Genomic DNA, 6,091 nt, shown 5'->3' with positions numbered 1-6,091 from the left:
AGTCACCAGGCACGACAGTGGGCACCGAGTCGTCTGGCAAGACTGCGGGCACCGAGTCGTCTGGCAAGACTGCGGGCACCGAGTCGTCTGGCAAGACTGCGGGCATCGAGTCAACTGGCGGAACAGCGGGCACCGAGTCGTCTGGCAAGACTGCGGGCACCGAGTCGTCTGGCAAGACTGCGGGCACCGAGTCGTCTGGCAAGACTGCGGGCACCGAGTCGTCTGGCAAGACTGCGGGCACCGAGTCAACTGGCGGAACAGCGGGCATCGAGTCGTCTGGCAAGACTGCGGGCACCGAGTCATCTGGCAAGACTGCGGGCACCGAGTCGTCTGGCAAGACTGCGGGCACCGAGTCGTCTGGCAAGACTGCGGGCACCGAGTCGTCTGGCGGAACAGCGGGCATCGAGTCATCTGGCAAGACTGCGGGCACCGAGTCGTCTGGCGGAACAGCGGGCACCGAGTCGTCTGGCAAGACTGCGGGCACCGAGTCGTCTGGCAAGACTGCGGGCACCGAGTCGTCTGGCAAGACTGCGGGCACCGAGTCGACTGGCGGAACAGCGGGCATCGAGTCAACTGGCGGGACTGCGGGCACGAGTCGTCTGGCAAGACTGCGGGCACCGAGTCGTCTGGCAAGACTGCAGGCACCGAGTCGTCTGGCAAGACTGCGGGCACCGAGTCGTCTGGCAAGACTGCGGGCACCGAGTCAACTGGCGGAACAGCGGGCATTGAGTCAACTGGCGGGACTGCGGGCACCGAGTCGTCTGGCAAGACTGCGGGCACCGAGTCGTCTGGCAAGACTGCGGGCACTGAGTCGTCTGGCAAGACTGCGGGCACCGAGTCGTCTGGCAAGACTGCGGGCACCGAGTCGTCTGGCAAGACTGCGGGCACCGAGTCAACTGGCGGAACAGCGGGCACCGAGTCATCTGGCAAGACTGCGGGCACCGAGTCGTCTGGCAAGACTGCGGGCACCGAGTCGTCTGGCAAGACTGCGGGCACCGAGTCGTCTGGCAAGACTGCGGGCACCGAGTCGTCTGGCAAGACTGCGGGCACCGAGTCAACTGGCGGAACAGCGGGCACCGAGTCATCTGGCAAGACTGCGGGCACCGAGTCGTCTGGCAAGACTGCGGGCACCGAGTCGTCTGGCAAGACTGCGGGCACCGAGTCGTCTGGCAAGACTGCGGGCACCGAGTCGTCTGGCAAGACAGTGGACTCCGAGTCAACAGGCACGACAGTGGGCACCGGGTCATCAGGTATCGGATTGTCTGGCTCGACAGCGGGCATCGGGTCACCAGGTATGACAGCGGGCACTGGGTCACCATGCATCAGGTCATTTGGCTTGCCAGCGGGCACCGCGTCATCTGGCAAGGCAGTGGGCACCGGGTCACCAGGTATGACAGCGGGCTCTGAGTCAATTGGCACGACAGCGGGCACTGGATCAGGTACCGGATCATCTGGATCAACAGCGGGCATCGAGTCAACTGGCCTAATAGGATCGTCGGGCTGGATCAGTTCATCATGCTGAGTAGCGGCATCAGGCTGAATGCAGGCATCAGGCCGAGTAGAGGCTTCAGGCCGAGTCACGGAAGGCAGGTTCACCGGTTTGGATACTGGCAGGATGGTATTGGTTGGAAAGAATTTTCGCTTTTTTCTGGTTTTAACTACTGGAGCACTGCAAGTAAACGCAGGTCTGCAAACGAATGGAGCAGCTGGAGACAGAGAAAAACTGGAGGATGGAACAGGAGAGGGAGCAGTTGCTACAGAGGGCTTTTTTACAGGGTTAAAGGCAGGATAGGTGCAGCGAGTGGGAACAGGGTACTGACATGCGGTAGATAGCCAAGTATACTGGGCTGTAACTGGAGGAGCTGGTGGGAATACAGGAGTAGAGTTAGAAGCAGGACTGGGTTTTTGTAAGCTGACTGAGGCTGGGTGCAACAAGTCTGTCCATGTCTGCAGTATGGGTTGAACAAAGCTGAGCTTACACAAAGCCTGTCTGGTCAATGACTGCACTGCGTTTATACAATCTCTTAGTGTCTGTGGTGAACATGTGGAATAACGCTCCAGAAAGTAACCCACATCATCCTCTAATAACCACACCAGGGACTCTACCTGGTCTGCACTAAATGGTGGCAAAAATTCATCCCTGCATTCGGGGGAACCAGATGAAACCAACTCAGCACAAACCTCAATCAATGGCTGCACCTCAGAGAACTCTGTGCCCTGATCTACTAGAACATGAGCGAGCCGTATACATTCTAGGAGTTGATCCCGGGGATACTCCTTCAGAGTTTGATAAGCATACTCTCTGTCATCAAACACTAGCAGATATAAATACACAACCTCATCCAGATCCATCCTTCCCAGCAACAAGCCAAGATGGCTTCCCTGTGCAGCCACTTCTGGTCAGGATTGGCCTTGGTGTAATGTCAGGGCTCCCAGGTGTGACCAGAGGTGTGTGACTGACGCAGGGAAACGCAGACTTCAGATATGTGATAAACAATATAATTTATTAACACTAACAATACAAACATAAACGCAGTGTAATACTAAACATAATACAGTGCAAACAAACCAAACCAACCACCCACAGATAACAGTACATACAAGCAAGCGTCGTCAGGCAGGCCGGGTCAATATCAATTGGGCAGGTAGGTACAGGGGGAGCAAGCGGAGATTGGTCGGGGTCACAGGCCAGGTTCAGCAGGTAGCTAGCAGCGTAGTACAGAGGGTCAGGCAGAGGGATGGTCAGGGTCACAAGCCAGGGATCAGAACAGGTAGCAGGCAGCGTAGTACAGAGGGTCAGGCAGAGGGATGGTCAGACAAGCCAGGGATCAGAACAGGTAGCAGAGAATCAGACAGGAACAGAGAGCAGGAACAGGATACAGGGTCCAAGAGAAACACAACACCAAGGCAGAGTCTGTGGGTCTGGCCATCCCTTAAATACCCCAGCATAATCAGTTCCAGGTGTTAGCTGGCTGCAAAGTTGAGTCTCTGATTGCTGGGAGCATCCGCTGGCCAGCCCTGGTACTGCAGATCAAAAGGCAGGTGAGTCCCACCATTGCTGGCTAGTCCATTCCTGACACCATACACCTGCTGTGGCATGGATGAGGGCATCCTCGTCTACAGCCTGTAGGGGGCTTTTCCCTTGCCGGCGGCATCTTAGGACTGCCCCAGACGTCAAATGACGGAGCGCATGCGCCCCGGTGTGCTTGCGTGCCGGAGGCCGGCAAGGCGAATTCACGCATTTGTGATGGGTGTTGGCGGCAGATGCCGTGGGAGAACAGCTCCCTCACGGACGCCAGGGTGGCCACATAGGAGCGTCATTTTGGTGCCATTGGCGGTTTCCTGCCTTCTCCTCTTGCTGGCAGCACAGATGCACTTGATCACCTTTGATTAAACAATAATTTCTAATCGAGTTCCATCTATATATACTGTATTGGTTGCATTGTTATGGTTGGTCTGGCTTTCAGTTTGGAGGGCTGCCTGCTATATGGTCCTGTTGGTTTGGTGAGCAGAGGGCTGTTTTTCTATATGGCTCTGTTGGTCTGGTGAGCATAAAAAGTTGTTTGATGAAGAGAGATACTTTTTACCACAGCAGTTTGGTTAGCATTCTCATGGCTCTGTTCTGATTTTGTATCATAGATGGTGAACTTGGTTGCAGACATTCTCTACTGAGATGGGAAACATTTCTATTTCTCTACACCGTAGTAAGCATGATGGATAGTTACAATAGTGATTTTTTTTCTATGGGCAGGTATACCATTATATATTATATACAACCTTTTTTTTTATTCTCATTTTAGATCAAACTACCATTTCAAATTTGTAGTCCCATGAGACCTGTGATGCCTTCACCACAAGAGCAATAAGTACTCTAATTCTCTGTGTTCATCTATCATGTTTTTAAATGGTCAGTTTGGTTCTTATGGATTTATTAAAATATCAATACTTATACCCATTTAACTTTCCTTGCATCTATTTTATTTTATACTTTCTATGATGTTTATAGGGAAATATTGAGGGTGGTTTGGTGTTCCTGAGTAACTGTCAGTCATAGACACTCTTTTGGTGGGTCCACACCGTTGGAACATGCAATTCCATCCTGGATATTACTCAGAATTGCTCTGATCAATGCCTATATAATCTCCTTTGTAAATATAATCATGGTAATTTGATTAATATTATCTACTCATTATTATGTGTTCATTATCATTTACTTTTGTATGTCCATTAGAAATTCCTCCTGTGTTCATTACCCCTGAAGAAGATCAGTAATGGAGTGATCAAAACATGTCGGGGGGAGTCTGGCAGCAGCATTCATGATGGACTGGAGTGGGGATAGCCTGTGATGAGGTAGGCCAGTGAGGAACGGTCGTATCTTGGAGATGTTGCGGAGGTGAAGTCTACATGAGTTTGTCAGCGATTGGACCTATATGCGGAGTAGTTCCCTTTCCTTGGGAGCTTCCTCCATGTTGTAAAGAAAGTGAATATCAGCATTGTCAGAGCTAATGTGCTTGAAGCAAATGTGTACTTTTTATAAGGATGTCTATGGAATAAAGTATATATTTAAAAAAAAAAAGAACTCTCTACATGTTGTCTTGGAAATTCGCTTTCAACTAATTTCTCCTTATCGTGAGTACCCGCAGTTGGATGCGCAGCAATCCCCCATAAAGCTGTGCGAACTTCGCTTACCGCGACTGCAGCTTAACTCCATGATTCCTGCACCTCCAACTGGTGTGCAAAGGTTTAGCTCTTTTGAGATGTGGGGAAAATGGAGTTCCCGTGATCCAGGAATCATCAGACGATACTCCCAGGTTGGAGTTGGAATCCACTCTGTCTGGGTCTAACACCAGACTCCTGTTTTATTATCTTACAAAAACACACACACACACCCCCGCACGGGGGCCAAGTCAATCCCCTCCCACAGAACAATGTATAGGGAGTGTCCATACACGAGAATGTACATCCTGCTCTGAGTGTAAAGTTCCCTCTTACTAAAACCAGTTAAACCAGTTTTTCCTGCCCTCCCCCATAAGCTCTCTTTGGAGAGCGGGTTTCCCATTATTTACATGCTATCAGCTTCTAGCAGTATGTTCATTGTCTGTACAAACATCCCCTAGATTAAACAGTGCCAGTCTGTATCTGAATGGGCCCGATACGATCTTTATTAAAACACACCCATCCAGATACAGTTCATGTCGGTAGCGGCTTGTAGAGATATACAATTGGGATCGAAAGTTTGGGCACCCCAGCTAAAAATTTGTATTAATGTGCATAGAGAAGCCAAGGAAAGATGGAAAAATCTCCAAAAGGCATCAAATTACAGATTAGACATTCTTATAATATGTCAACAAAAGTTAGATTTTATTTCCATCATTTACACTTTCAAAATAACAGAAAACAAAAAAATGGCGTCTGCAAAAGTTTGGGCACCCTGCAGAATTTATAGCATGCCCTGCCCCCTTTGCAAAGCTGAGACCTGCCAGTGTCATGGATTGTTCTCAGTCATCGTATGGGAAGACCAGGTGATGTCAATCTAAAAGGTTTTAAATGCCCAGACTCATCTGACCTTGCCCCAACAATCAGCACCATGGGTTCTTCTAAGCAGTTGTCTAGAAAACTGAAACTGAAAATAGTTGACGCTCACAAAGCTGGAGAAGGCTATAAGAAGATAGCAAAGCGTTTTCAGATGTCAATATCCTCTGTTCGGAATGGAATTAAGAAATGGCAGTCATCAGGAACAGTGGAAGTTAAAGCAAGATCTGGAAGACCCAGAAAAATATCAGACAGAACAGCTCGCAGGATTGTGAGAAAAACAATTCAAAACCCACGTTTGACTGCACGATCCCTCCAGAAAGATCTGGCAGACACTGGAGTTGTGGTACACTATTCCACTATAAAGAGATACTTGTACAAATATGGTCTTCATGGAAGAGTCATCAGAAGAAAACCTCTTCTACGTCCTCACCACAAAAATCATTGTTTGAACTTTGCAAATGAACATATAGACAATCCTGATGCATTTTGGAAACAAGTTCTGTGGACCGATGAGGTTAAAATTAAACTTTTTGGCTGGAATGAGCAAAGGTACATT

The sequence above is a fragment of the Staurois parvus genome, unplaced genomic scaffold, assembly GCF_062004578.1.
Source record: "Staurois parvus isolate SC_StPar_1 unplaced genomic scaffold, SC_StPar_1.0 ptg000076l, whole genome shotgun sequence".
NCBI lineage: Eukaryota > Metazoa > Chordata > Amphibia > Anura > Ranidae > Staurois > Staurois parvus.
The sequence above is the reverse complement of the archived record's forward strand: the minus strand, read 5'-3'. Positions refer to the sequence as shown.